The sequence below is a fragment of the Anguilla rostrata genome, chromosome 11 (genome assembly GCF_018555375.3).
Source record: "Anguilla rostrata isolate EN2019 chromosome 11, ASM1855537v3, whole genome shotgun sequence".
In the NCBI taxonomy this organism is placed as follows: Eukaryota; Metazoa; Chordata; class Actinopteri; order Anguilliformes; family Anguillidae; genus Anguilla; species Anguilla rostrata.
This window is the reverse complement of record NC_057943.1, coordinates 19,896,151-19,911,568: the sequence shown is the minus strand read 5'-3', so window position 1 is coordinate 19,911,568 and position 15,418 is coordinate 19,896,151. Positions and strand designations below refer to the sequence as shown.

Sequence of the window (15,418 nt, the reverse complement as noted above, 5' to 3'; positions counted from 1 at the left end):
TTCATTATTTTAAACAGAAACCAAGACATTTAACATTCTTGAGTTTAAAAACTGGTCCAGATAGCATGGTTTTTTAAAAACGTCTTTTTAAATGATCAGCAACTGTTTGGCTTATCTTATATTAAAAAGAAAGGCCTGGTCAACATTTCTTTTTTTTTAAAAGCATTCGTGTGTTGGTAAATAGCTGAAATCAAAGAATGTAAAATTATTTCTATGAGCCACAAAGTTAAAACAGGGGGCCAGTTAAACAGAGCGATCACAAGAAAGAAGGTGGGGCGAGAGAAAGAGAAAACAAGGATGACCCAGAGGTGGCCTCTGTGTGTCCTCGCTTGTACCCGTCATCCTCCTGGTATTCCCATAAGAGGATGCAGTATGTGCGGTTTGACACGACAGGGGAGTGTGAGAGGGACAGCGAACGCAGACACAACCTGCTCTGTCCACCTGCGTCTGAGTCAGCCGTCACACCTGTCAGGGTGAGGGAGATTCACTGCGCGTCTCAGGTTTCCAGCGAAGGGGCCCGTCGAACCGAAGCAAAACAAAACTCCCTCAGCCAGCCATTTAGTCCTCCTCTTCCCTTAACAGAGCGACTCCTTTACAAATGACAGAAATGTTTTAAAATGGAAATCGCAAACACATAGAATAGGCTTGCATCTCCTCAAACTTTAAGAAATACCTCATAAACAAAGAGGAGTTCAATTTGAAAGGGGCCCCCTTGTACTTCAACCCTGTTGAATTTTTTCACTGAGCACCTCCTCATTCATCTTGGCCTGTTCATAAACAGCATTCCTCACCCCCCACCACCACCATCCTTTTCCAAATCAAAACCAAAGATTATTGCTGCTTCTACGCCCTTCCCTTTCCTGGCGACGCCTTTTAATAATGCATGAAGCACTAGGCCCCTGCCATTCCACCCCCTTTTTAATAGCACCAATCGCCAGCACATCCAGAACCAAGCCACATGTGAGCGCTCCACAGATAGAGGGGAGCAAGGCTTTTTTACAACCTTTTTTTTTTTTTTTGCCAAAGTCAGGATGGGGGGGAGCAGGAAAGGGGAAGGAAGAAGGTATGCCTGTAATGAAAGCCTGTTTAAAGATTCAAAACTAAACAACATCAAAGGGCTTGGGTCCAGGCGGTGAGGCTGGCGGACTAATGACAAGAGCTGTAGGGGGTCCAGGGGTGGGGGGGTGGGGGGGAAGTCGTGTCTTTGAATGAGCGCACATCCAGCCCCTGCTCTTCACCCATCCCCTCCTCTGCCTCTGGTAGATAGGGTTTCAATTAAAATTAGGAAGGCAAGGAAAGATGTGTGAAGCTTACCTCAGAGTAAACTGTGTCACTTTCACCCCTCCCCCTTTTTAAGTAGCACTATTTATTTTTATACCTTGAACTGGCACCCAGAGCTGGAGATAATGAGTATAAGATCCCACGGGAGGAAGAGGTACGGAGACGGAATTTAAAACTACATATACCTCTGCCAAATTCTCACTTTTGATTTGTTCAGCTTTTTTACATCGTGTTGCAATTAGCCAATGAAAAATGTCACTTTCTTTAACTGTGTGCTGAATAGACTCCTTTAAGACTCCTGATAACTCCTTTTCTGTGATGTCCTTTATCAGATGACTATATGAATTACTGTACAGTTCACACATTGTCTTTAAATTATCCAATTATATTACATGTTATATGCTAATAATCTAAAATTAACTGTCCTATATTGAATCAGTAGAGCACTAAGGGCCCAAACTATACTTGGCTCAGATTTGTAAATGGTGATTTCTTGTGTCTTGTCTCTCTTTACCTTGTGAAAACCTGAAGTACAAACATTTCCATCAGACAGCAGGGGAAAAAATGCATCCCGCTTTCTCAAGACAAGCCAAACCTTTTCATAGGCGTATAGCCCTTTTCAGTCCATCATTCTCACCTAAGACATGCCAGTAAATCACACAGAACCAAACTGTCGCAATTTATCTAAGCAGGGAAGAAAACAAGGCGGCGAAAACACACACACAAGTTCACAAATACACAGCGACACGCACCCACAAGAGTGGCCGCTGGAACGCGGGCAGGAAAATGGCTGGCGCTTAATTTTCTCGGCCAAAGAACAAGTGGCGGGCTATGCTTGAGCGGGACCCCGGAGCCTCTCCGAGAGGGAGCAGCTCCAGAGACGCTGCGCGGCGGATCAGATAAAAGGCTGATCACTTAAGCAGCGCTCTCTGCGGGTAATTCTCCCTGCCTAAAGAGTTCCTGGTGTCAGCATATTGCTCGCCTGCCGTAGAGCGCCGTCGAGAGAGAGCTATAAAACTATCCACCAGAATAGAAGCATCAACATTTTTCCAGTGGCGTTTGGGCTGGCGGAGGGGGAGCGGGAACAGCTGGCTGAGGAGAGGGGCTCTCGTCTTGTGGTGCAGGATTTCATTACTCCTAATTTCCAGCAAGTTACAGTTCAGGTAATTCAGCGCTCCATGCACGTCCATAAACACTGTAATTTCAGCAGACCTATAATGACACGCAAACACACACTCTCTTTAATGCGCACACACAAACACTGCCACTGCCGCTGCCTCTCTCTCGCTCTCTCTCTCCCTCTCTGAGTCTCTCCCTCTCTCTCACACACACACACACTCGCGCACACTCACAGACTCACAAGCACATATGCACACACATACACATGCCCACACGTACACATACTTTGCTTCTTATGCACACTTATAAACAAGTACCACTCATACACATTTTCACACAGAATCATGTACATAGACAGACACATGTAACTATGTATCATCTCTCTCTATTAAAATTGAAAATCAGATGCTATAGCAAATGCATTGGTTTTGAATTTCAAGGTGTCACAGTGTTTATGGTTTTATAGGATGAATGCATGCCATACTGCTAAAAAAGCTAAAAGTATGCATTAATCTATTTTCTCTCTTTTTGTTTTTTTGTACCTGATAATGGCCAACATTCTGGCATAAGACAGCAATCTTGTTTGCTTGCTTACATCAAATGCATAGGCCTACCTCATGTTTTCTTTACCAATAAAAAGAATGTCACTTCTTTAATGACTGAATTTTGATGCATTATGTTGTACAAATATCTATTTTTCATTTTCATTCATAAAGAAGGTCAACAAAGTTGTAAAAGTTCTGTTACCAGAATCTTAAAAGGCTGGCTGATGTATTGCATGTCAATGGGAGCAAATACAGTGTTTTGTTTTTAAAAGAAAAAGCTTAAAATGTTGCACTCTGATGTGCAAATCCACTCCATTAGAATGTGAGTTTGTACATCAAGTAGCATTAATTTTTTCTGGCAGAAATTGTTTGAACATTTTCTCATTTCCAGTAATCGAATGAAAACCAATTAAACACATATTCCCTGACACACCAAGCAGCAGACTGCAAACTTTGTAGCACTCATCCGACGTGAATACTGCCTTATTATACAGAAAACATCAGTGCTCCGTTCAGCTTTGCGACGGAAAGGGGGATTTTAATAGAGTCACGCAGGCTCGCACTAATCTACTCTGCGCCATCAGGCCAAATGCATTCACTTTGTTTAACCATCATTCAGATTCCTACCTGAATGATTATGAACGCGCAGAGAAAAATGAAATATGCCTCGCCTCCAATGGTGTCACCAAAACCGGCGAGTGAATTGTGGGGCTAAGTGATGTGACTGTGGCATCAGCGTGGCGAATGGGCGGCTGAATTAATGGACTTCCACACTCTGATACATTACGGCCCACAGAGGGGCTAAAGGGACCAGGTAATGCAGAGCGCAATTTATATGCAGCAAATAGTTTAGGGGAGACGCGCCGCCGCGAATGTGGCCAACCAAGGCTGCTACAAACCATCTTAAGCCCCACATAAATGCCACTGGTCTCTGTATGCCGTCATATTATGGATAGGGCCTATAATGCAGCAAAGACATTAATTCTATCTAGTGGGAGGCTTGTCGCTACTACACTTATAATATTAAGAACCTAACAGGATGGACTCTGTGAGCAACACAGAGCCCAGTGTATTTCTCCTGATACATAATCATCTAAAGATGGGATATAACACATTTTAGTATCAGATCAGTATCAGATGAGTTTTGTGTATTTGATTACCAGGCTAAACAAAATCATTTATTTTCAAATCCATGTATTACGCTGCCATGCTTGAAGATAATAAACACAATCATAACATTGACAGGTTGCTGATATTTATCAAACCCTGAGAGCCACGTGATTTTGCAGTAATATGAACCAAGCCGACGTCAATTAAACAAGAAAAAAATTTCACATCTTTGTACACACGCACAACACACACATACACACATACACACACACAAATGGCATATAAAATTTAAAATGTAATTGTTTAGTTTACATTCCTTCCAAGAATTAATTCGTCATGTATCAAAAATTTCTCTCAGGATGTGGCTTTTAATATGGTTTCTAAATTCTACTCCCTCGTTTTAGAGTATCTCAATGTTGCAAGGAATATACAGACCCTCCCAATAAGTTTTCTCTGTATAAAACAATAGTTAAATATTGCTTTGGGTGGACTTTTAATAACACTGACTTCAGCAGAGTACAGAAACTCAGAATGATTAAAATAATCATTTGTGTGTTTTTGATACAATAATTAACATGTCGGATGAAAAACCTCAATCAGTGAAAATGGTCTTGTTTTTTATATTTTAAAAGCACGTGCTCTAAGTCTCAGTATATTACTCTTCTATGTGACATGAATGTCCAGACTACAATTACTAATATAGTCTACATCACTAAAGTCATCATGAATTATTTCTAAACTTAAAACCATATCCTTTTTAATTCTATCAACATCTGGTTTACAAAAAAGAAGTCACCTTCTGTATTAACTTCTAGCATTGCAAAGCAATACAACAACTGAATAAAAATACTGGGACGAGACAGAGTACTGCTATTTTGGTCTCATAACAGTGCGATGTAGAAAATTAATGTTTCAGTTAAAAAGCATAATTCCGAATGTATGTATGATAATATATCATGTATATAATAAATATAATAACAATGAATGTATTTTCAAAGCATGTACAAATTAAAAGAGCGATCTGTTGCAGAAATGCATTTAAATAATCAACCCTTTTGTTTTTATATTCCAGTATTTTGGAATACAATATTTAATTTACTCATAGTCTAACTCAAAACTGAACAACTGAAAGTCACTGTGATTGCTATGTTTTGTACATACTTTGGCATGTATTCCAAATATTATATTTTGTTCCATGTTAGTGATAGGGATATCTGTGTCAGTCTCTTTTTTAAGACTGGTAATTTGTGTCTTTGGAAGCCTCTTTTTTTCTTGCAAAGAAAGTAAAATAAAATAAAATAAAATAAAAACAAAAACTGTAAATAAAAACCTGAGGCACTCGCAAATACTTTTTGGGTTCAGCTGTTGGTTTTGGAAATACGTCCAATTTATCCTTGCCAAAAATAAAATGAAAAAATACTTTTTCCCATGTAAAAAATATTATTTAATAGTCCTTCGGGATTATATTTCCTTTAAATAAAACAAAGATCTGGTTACATAAATTTGTTTCCAGTAAAAAGGAACAAAAAAGGAACCCATCTAAAAGAGATGATGATGATAAAAAACAAAAAATGCTTAAGCGTAACTTGCGTTGTGCATTTTTAATGCGCAGTTGGAGCTAGTTTCCTTAGTACAGTGCATTTGGGAGGAAAAACGCCCGGAGAACATGGTACCATCTCACTTGGATGACCACAGGACAGTGTGCCCGTTTTACAACATTTCTACATCAATAGCCCCAGGCTTAATTTTATTTACTGTAAAACAAATCACATTTGCTATTGTTATTCTCTCTCTCTCTTGCACGCGCTGCTGTGTGGATATATGTGGCAGGGGGCATTAGTCCATACTTCAGTGTTTCACTGGCCTCGCCCTGTACATAAAGTACATGCTATTACAGAGGATCAGCACTGCTAATTGAATGACAGCCAGTAACATAAGCTGCATAATCAAACCACTGCTATCGACGTGGAGCAGCAAGCCGTCTGCATGCAGGAAGAAAGTTTCGCACAAAAACAATCAGTTCTGGAAGGAGCAAAGGGGTCAATACTTTTTTTTTTCACTGCACGCTGTTGTGACTGTATGTCGGTGTTTGCGTGCGTGCACACAGTTTAGTCCAATAAAAAATTATGCGCAAGAGTTCCTTTTCTTTTGGGAAATACCCAAAATATACAAAGTAAAATACTTTGTATTAAATATAGTAAATAATTCAAAACTTAATTGTAAAACTAACATTTAAATATGGAGCCCAACAATTATATGAAGATTAAATAAAGATCTGAATACAGTTATATATAAAACTATGTGCTTACAGACAAAAAATATGTTGTTTTGACTCATTTCCAAAGAAAACAGCTAAGCTGTCCTGTTTGTAATCTGAATTAATTACTGCCAAAAATGGGCCCTACTGCTTGAGGATACACAACTAAATTATCATCAATCCATAAGATTCCCACATTAATCACCACTATAAATGCTTGAGCATTTCTGCGCACTAAAAATATCAGCTAAATAGAATTTGCAAGGTTACCATATGTTGGGTAAAACGTTATAATGATAAATAAAAAGAAAGCTTGGATTTAAAGTTCCCTGCTAAAAGACTATTGATGAGCAGCACAGCAGAAAAATAACCCTAATCATCTGACAAATATCACAATACAAATATTGAAAGACTTTCATATGGTTTGGCGCAAATGCTGAAGTGTGGAAAAGCATTGATTTAAAATTAAATGTCATACAATATTTCCAAATTAAATTTTGATCGCTTAGGACATTTATTTGTGGAAGAAAAAAATTAGGTCTGTAAGTAATTGAATGTAATTGTTTCCAATGAATCACACTTCATTCCAAATGGTAAAGCATCGTTTTCACTAAAGGAATGTCACTTCATCAATAAAAACTGAGCATGCATATATGTCTTTTCACTGAGAAGAAGCAATGAACACAGACTGAAAGTTAATAAGAATGAGAACTCTCCACGCACTACCTTACAGGACATCATGAAAATGAGGCAGTGCAAAGGATACATTCAGAACTGCCTGGATGACTTGCAGCCGCAAGGAAAGATGGACGGGAAGGAGATAAAGTAAGCAGCACAGAACTCTGGTGCCTCCTGGTGTCTACAGTCAGTAACCTCAAACATAGTTGCTTCCAAATGAGGGTGTCGCCTCTAATCTGTGTCAAAATATTTAACAGTAAAATAGTATGCATACATGTAATATGTGACATTACAAAACAATAAACCCTAAATAGGGGAAAAAGCATGCATTTCACAAATGCTTGCATACATCATTTTAAAAATGCCACAATGATTTTTGAATCTACTGTTAACTTTGAGGACACTTAAAAGATGCTTCCTGTGATCATTCATGAGTTCCGGCTCTTCTGAGTAATTTAGCCCACTAGTCCAAGAAAAATTAATCTAGCTCAGATTTTCAGCTTTTCGCTCATAAACTGCTTCTCTGACCTTGTAACACAAATAATCTATCATATTGAAATGAGAAAATTGCAGAAGAATGATCCAAAAATTATTGCCTGAGTCTAATTTTACATGGGCTTTCATAGATTTTCCTGTGTACTCCACGTGTGTGATCGACAATTATCATAATTTAATTTCAAATCCGGACTTGGCTTTTTAAAAATGGGAACTCCACTCAAATTTGGGTACATTCTGTGTACATTTTCACCAATTTGAGGGTGGAGGGAAATCCAAAGGCAAACAAAAACACCTCCATCCACATTTCAGAGGGCATGACCATCTTACGGCTTCCTTTCCAAAAAATGCCACTGATGGACGAATTAACTTTTGTAACTTGAGAAGGGGCTTCATATTTATAACTCTGCCATGAATCAAATAGTGGTTAATGAGATTATTATTTATTAGCCTTCATGACCTCTGATCGTTTGAGTGTGCCTCAACAGTTTCTTTTCTCACAAATACTATTTCTTAAGTGTCGATTGTTCAGGTAGCACTACAGCATCATAGTGGAAACATGTATTATTCAGATTTGTATCTAATAGCCCAAAGCCACTAATCAACTCCGATAGCTCATACTGTACACATACTGTACACTTGCTAAATCTGAGATCTGAGATTTTATGTCATTATAAAATAATTCTAATTAAATAATCTAAAAACAATTCTAAACTATTACCGGATATATTTTATGTCATTAGTAAAATACTTGCATGTAATTTATTAAATCATCCTTTTGTTATTGGTTACTATGGGCACAAATACCTTTGCTGGCTACTGTATCTCAAGTGGAAAGTGGTGAATTCTGATTAAACAGACCAGACTGAAACCTTAAGGTGGGAACAGAAGAGTTTCTTAGAAGAAAGCCACCTTTTAACCAGGCTTTCATGTCAATTGCGCAGTTCTCTGCTCAGAAGAGTACTTTAATTCTGAATAAGTCATATATTCAACAAAAGGATAACAAGCTTGGTATTTTACTGGAATGAGCAACAGGGACATTTGGGAATAATAATTACCACATAAAACTACCAATAACTACTATTTGAGGTTGCTTCAGAGAAGCTATTATTATTATTATTATTATTATTATTATTATTACATTTTATTTGTATTATTTTTTATTATTCAATACTTCTATTATTCATCAAAGAAGAATTGTCCTATCAAAAGCAATTAATGAGGAAAGTGCTACACTGCAGGACAGATGGTGGGGGACAACGATCAGGACAATGTGCATTTTGACAAAAGAACAGTACAAAGAGATGGGCAAAGAACAGGACACAGGGAGCACGTGTAAATAGGCACATCGGTCAGGACACCTTTCGCCCACAAAGCTGTTCTCTACGGCATTGCGAAACGGAATACAAAAAAAAAAGCTTTAAACATATAATTAATATGGCATCTATTTTTTTTTTTTCGATTATTAAAACAAAAACACTTTCTGCAATCTTGCACATCCTAATTTGGTACTTAGGGAGTTAACACACCTGCCATATTCCTGCTGACAAGTCCGATTTCTCTGTTGCTGTTGTGGAGGTTTGTTGTGCTGGTTGGAGAGGGAGAAAACCCACTCCTGAGATCCCAAGCCGCTGCCAATAACCGACAAGGGCTAACATGTGAAAATGTTGACTGCGGCATGATTGATGGTAGTTATTTGTGGCTTTCTAACCCTCCTCCCCCCTCCTTCTCTACCTCTATCTTTACCCCCTTCCCCATTGTTTTTTTTCTTTCTCGTCCTCAACTTCAGACATTTCCAACTTGTGAGGAAGCTGTGAAGATGATTAATATAGTGTAACACTACGTTAGCAGTACAGTGTCTCTAGCATTCCGGTGATATTTGGATGTACCTGACATAAAACAATAGGCTGTGCTGCCATGAGAAGCAAGGTGAGACGTGAGATGTTCTAATTGGAAACTGTTAAAATTGTTCTGCGCCTATTCTGCAAATCCACTCTCATTCCTTACCCCCACAGCGACTAAAGATACACTAGCCCACTCACATATCCTCTCCTTTGACTCTGGTGGCAGATATATTTTAAACATACACTGACTGACTCCCGGTCCCTGCGTGTTTTGTATTCTCTCTGAGAGGAGAGACCCTCAGGGCCTGACTCAAGGGGTGATTTCACTGAGGTGCTTATGTTAAAGCAAGGATATTTTAAAAAATATAATAGATATATATTTTTGCTTTGCTATAACTTAAACAACATTTTTTTGATTTTTTTTTTTGAGTCATTAAAAATGAACAAATTCTCTTAAAAATAGAACTGTTGCCAGAAAGTGACTAATGTCTTAAATGTGTCAATTTAGAGATTTCTCTTAATCAATGCCAGAACATGAATGTTTGAACACTGACATTCTGGTGAGGGGCTGGGAAACTAAAATGGCATGCTGTTATTTGCAGTGCAGAGATTTGTACTTAAACTATATTTTTCTCCATCTCGGAATCACTAAACGTGCACCCACAGCCATGGAAGGAGCTCTGTTGCACAGAATGCGAGCCAGTTCCACATTGCAGGCCACACAGCACAACAAAAGAAGGGTTCACAAAACAGCAAGCACTAATACTACAAGAGGAAGGCCCCCCCAGCCCTGGGAAGAAGCCATCTGTGGCTCAGGGTTTCGTTTAACAAAAGCAGTTTGTGAGCATTTTCACTCGCAGATTGCGATATCTTGTCAAAAATGCATTTCTTTTTCTAAGGATAGACTGCTCTGCACAACCAGTAGCTTTCTCGGGGTTGTCGGACTATGGGGTGAAAAACACTAAGCAAAGCCTCTTTCAGTGTCCAGATGTGCCTGTAAAGTAATGGCAGTTTTATACATTGTAAATGCTCAGTTTCCCGAGCACCAATACAGGCGCCAAGTGAAACCTGAACACACAGTTTGGTCTCCCAAAGGTCCTTGGTGCAATTTGTAGTTAAGACATTCCAATCACACAGTAAAATTTCCAGCGATAATTCAACTCTAACAGATAACATTGGTCTCTGTGTACAAAAGGGCACCACTTGAAAAACATTCAAGGCGTATGTGAGGCCAATTAGGCTATAGAGTATTACTGTAGATGATGTGGTTAAATACCATGGGAGCACACACCACAGCAACATTTGGAGTAACTGTGATTTGTGTCTAACATTACTATAAAGAAAAGGCCACATTAGATCTACGGGGAGACCTAATAATTTAAATAAAATTTTAAATTAATTGTTAAAATTTCATTTTTATATTACGACATAGGCCTACAATTTCAATTCAATCTGACCACAAGTCAAATTTATCCATTCCTCAGATACCCCTTAAAACTCCTTAGCTCCTGACAACAGTGGCCAGGCCACACAGAGCAGAGGAGCACCACGATGTTGCACAAATAAATAAGTTTGACACAAAACCAAAACGAGGCAGGAGGATAAGAACGATAGCAGATTTACGCACTCTGACGCACTTTGCGACCTGCGTTTGTGGCTTGCAATTGTGAAACACTCTGAAAAGAGCAGGAGAAATCTATCACATCTCGCAGAGCTTAGCTTGCATGTCACAGCCTTCCTGAAGCAAGCCACTGCTTTGCAGACCCCCAGTAGTATTCAAGTAGTAACATAACCCAGGCTCAGACCTGGGATGCCAAAGCGAGAGGCCCAGCATAAGCTTATGACAGGTTTCCGTATGAGACCTCAGAAGCCCCATACATTTGTGCCTTTTCTATAAGGTGTAAAAGTTATATATCCTGCTATGACACTTATAGGTTTAAAATAAACCATAATTTTTTTGTTCGTATGCCCTTTGAATTATGACTGAAGCCTAACGTGGGATTCTTTCTCAGCACGTTCCTTGAATGCGCATGTTATTTACAATTGCACATCAAAAAAAAGGTAGGCATTTACAATTTGGAAATATTGCGGCTGATATCAATAACCGATATTTGTCAGATCGTATTGGCCGATGCTGATGCCAGTACCTCCCTGTTGTACATTATAGCGCAAATGCACACTGCAATTAAACTTCCACATTCATGGAAGGGCCAGATGAGAACAGACATCAACTTATAAAGGAAAATGTCAGAAATTGTGTTTGTTGAATGACATGTTTCAACTTGCGATTGAGCTGCAAGTATTAGTCTAGAGAGCTACTGAGTCTTCGTAAAGCTTTGCCTGGTACTTTGACTAGTGAAAATGATCACGTATTAAAAATATATATTAAAGAGGTACAGATGGCTCCAGCCTCTGTCACACATGCATCTTAACTCGTAAATGTTCCGGCAATCTTTCGTGTCGGCGTCATGTGTGAAGAGGAGCCGGAGTCGATTTTCTGTGTAAGACGTTTGTCCAATTTGCCGGGTCAGGACCTAGTGAGATTTATGGAAATCTTACTCCATGACTCTAAGATGAAAAAAAGCAGCAACATTCCCACATAGCACGCAAAAGGTTAGAACATTCTTATACAAGACCTCTTGGTTCTGGCACAATTTTTTAAATAAATATTTTCCTAAATCTGTCCTCTCAACAATTCTTACACCAATATGAGTCATCACACATAGAAGATATTGGAGCTGCATTGTATGATTTTGTGAGGGAAATTTTAACATTTATTTTAGGAATGGAATAAACAATATCACACTCCTTGCTTGGCATGGCTTTGTCTATTTGTAAGAATAGCATTACAAAACTGTCATCATTGCCTCACAAATTTCTAATGCACTATGCAATACTTCTCCCGGGCAAATAATTGTGCCAGGCTCTTCCAGTTTTAAGTCATTTTTTGTAGCCAGCTGCCTAGCACGACATATCATTGGCAGATATAGCCTGCTATTTAACTTGGCTAAGTATTTTTATTGAATTTTACCAAAAACAACTCCACATGTAAGTATTGATTTTTAGCTGATAAACCAAGCTATTTGGGATCATATAACCAAGCTATATTGGCTAAAGAAATTACCATAAGTTATTTTAATACCATCACTCTTTAACTGGGTTGTGTTGGTAGGATTGATATCTCTGCAAAACTGTTATTCAGTGGAATATCTGGCTGTTTTAAAGACAGATTAACGTAGCCAGTGGCGCTGCCAGGGATTTTTGGCATCTCGCTTTGGGCCCCACTTCCCCAGATCACCCCATCCCTGCACAAGCACAGCACAATTGTTTTGAGGGCCCCTGTCAGTCAGGGTCCTTGGAATTGTCCTAACTTCCATCCCTATATGGCACCCCTGAACGTAACATTAATATTTGTCACACATAGCTTCAGAGGGTAGCCATTTAGCTTTGCCTAATCTATCTGACATGCCATGTGTTAACAGACACCACAGGGAATTTTTCCATATAGGACACCTATGTGTGAATGGGGAAAAGCACTACCTAACCCGGGATAATTGAACCCGGGAATGTTGGGGGTTCCATGTGTGAAAGGGGCTTATGATAATGCTACTTTTTGACAATTACTTTTTTGCTTAATTTAGAATATCAACAGCGCGTCAATGCGTCACCTCTCTGGAGCAGGTATGTTGTGTCATCATGGCAGCCATAATCTCAGCAGCTTGCCAATGCGAATAAGTCTGTTTTAAGCTATTATCAGCTGATACCAATGTGACCCTCATATTGCTGTGCATCCATATAAACGGAGACAGAAAAGGCACTGCTGCTGTTCATCTACATCAATTCACAAACAAACAATAATTCTGCCTAAATTGGTAACAATTAATAACAAATAAACAATATTCTAGAGTAGCCTGACAATAATAAGTGAAATTGAAATGTGTTTGGATCTGCTTGGCTTAGGAACTGAAGTGTTTCATATTGAGTTATCAGCTGCAGAAACACTTTAATGAATTAAGTTACCAGGCCACATTCTCTATGCATCTCTGGTTCAGCCTCCACTGCAGTACACTTCTAGATTAACTTCTTAAATTGACACCTCCACATGAAAACAGTTCATTAAGGATCTCCACACATTCTCACATGGTAAGAAAAGCATTAATTATGGTGAATCTCTGGAAAAATAAAAACTGCAATTTTAATCTTCTGCATGTAAGCATGCACGCACGTACACACACACACACATTTTTGTAATATTTCGCAAAGTAATGCAATATAGCAGAATTCAAACCTGCATTGCATTGTTTATTTATGAGTTATATGGCATGGTGTGCAAACAAAATAATCTTGATTCCTCATTCCTCAACAGCACAATAAAAACACGCAATTCCGCTTGCTTTTGGCCACATGAGCATCATCACGGGCTGAGACTGCAATTCCCCAGACTGGGGGCCACGATACACCTGGCGGTAGAATAAACATGGCAAATACCCAGCCTGTTAGCTTTAGCTACAGATTTAAACAGTCCCTGTAAACTTGGGCTATGCCAGCACTTACTGTATCACAATCACAAAATAATAGAGCTAACAGCTTGCTAGTACTACATTCCTGGGCATGCCTACCCTCAGCACAGCTCTTTCCCCATCTACAAGTTCTGTCATCACCAAAGTTACCTTCAAACCCATACAACTATTACCCTCAAAGAACTACCCAGTGCTACAGCGGTCCTCACGAGGCTAGTGATAAAACGTAGTCTGATATCAACTGTTTCTCACAGGTTCTACTACTTCCATTCGGAACCAGGTTTGGCAGTTTTTGTAAGCACAAAATCATTTGCCTCTCCCATCCTATTAGAGAAAATGGATGTGAAGCAAAATCTGCACCACTTTAGAAATTGACTCGAAGCCTGGAATGACAAATATATATTATTTTCTTTTAAAAATGTGTGTTATGAATTATTTGTTAGGCATTATCACATTGACAGTCCATCATCAAGATATTAACACAGATATTGTGTAATATATGTGCATTTAAATTTTTGAACTCAAATGCAAAGTTATTTTAGGTGAAGACAAAAAGAGACAAATACAAATATAGAGAATATTAACAATCACAGAGAGATACACGAATAGCAGGAATGCTATTCTAGACGTCTGCTATTACTGTCACGCTGCCAACCCATCATCCATCAAGATGTCACTCTGTATCTGTGGACCCTGAGGAGAGGGGGCGGGGGAGGGGGACTCACACACTATTGAGTTTTAACACTTCTGTGCATTCGTTTGACTGTGCCCTATATCTGGACTCTCACTCACCTGCTCCAGGAACAAACACACTCTTCCTCAAACACACACACACACACACACACACGCACATGCACGTACATCAGCGCACATTTGCACAAACTAACACTAACTGAAAAAATGGAATGCTGCGTCTTTATATGCAGGTTTACTATAGTATTACTACCACCTGGTGCCCCATCCCCAGAAGTAAGACTGAAGAGGCAAACATAATCTCTAGATTTTATGTGTATTTGAAAAAGAGACCAAAAACAGAAAACACATAACTGAGAAGTAAACTAAAAAAGAAAACCTTGCCATTTCTGCCATGCATTGAACATATAAAGCAAAAAAGTGAGAAATTAATCAATGCCCATCACACAAATTGTTTGGTGATGGAGAGAGGATAAAAAGAGAGGGAGGTGAGTCTAGTTTGATAACAAGAGTGGGGACTGGGTGAGTGCAGCCTGTCTCTGACACTATGAACCCAGGAAGTGTCCCAAACGCACCCCCATCCCCCCACCCCCTTCCCAGGGCCCAGGCATCTCAAAGTCCCCTGAGACCAGGAAAGTCTCCCTATGACAGGACTCAACATGGGGTTATAGGGTTTCTCTCCGACAGACACAAACCAAGTGGTGGTTGGGATGGCAATTGAGTCCAGGTCTTTAAAATAGGGATCGTTCCTTTTAAATAATTTATGGGGAAACCACAGAGGGCATTCGCAGCCCGAGTGTATTTTATCTGACAGGAGACCCGGCCAAGACAACTCTGCACTGAAAGGAGAGGAGAAAATGGGGCTGAGTGGAGTCC

General features: G+C 39.2%; 1 long non-coding RNA gene across 1 annotated transcript; it reads left to right on the top strand.

Moving 5' to 3' along the window:
• The first annotated feature begins 2,141 nt into the window (after window positions 1–2,141).
• LOC135234225 (uncharacterized) lies at window positions 2,142–14,974 on the top strand. Its single transcript, XR_010324038.1, has 3 exons — window positions 2,142–2,444; window positions 7,046–7,137; window positions 9,275–14,974. It is a non-coding gene; the product is annotated as an uncharacterized LOC135234225 (long non-coding RNA).
• Window positions 14,975–15,418: the final 444 nt, after the last annotated feature.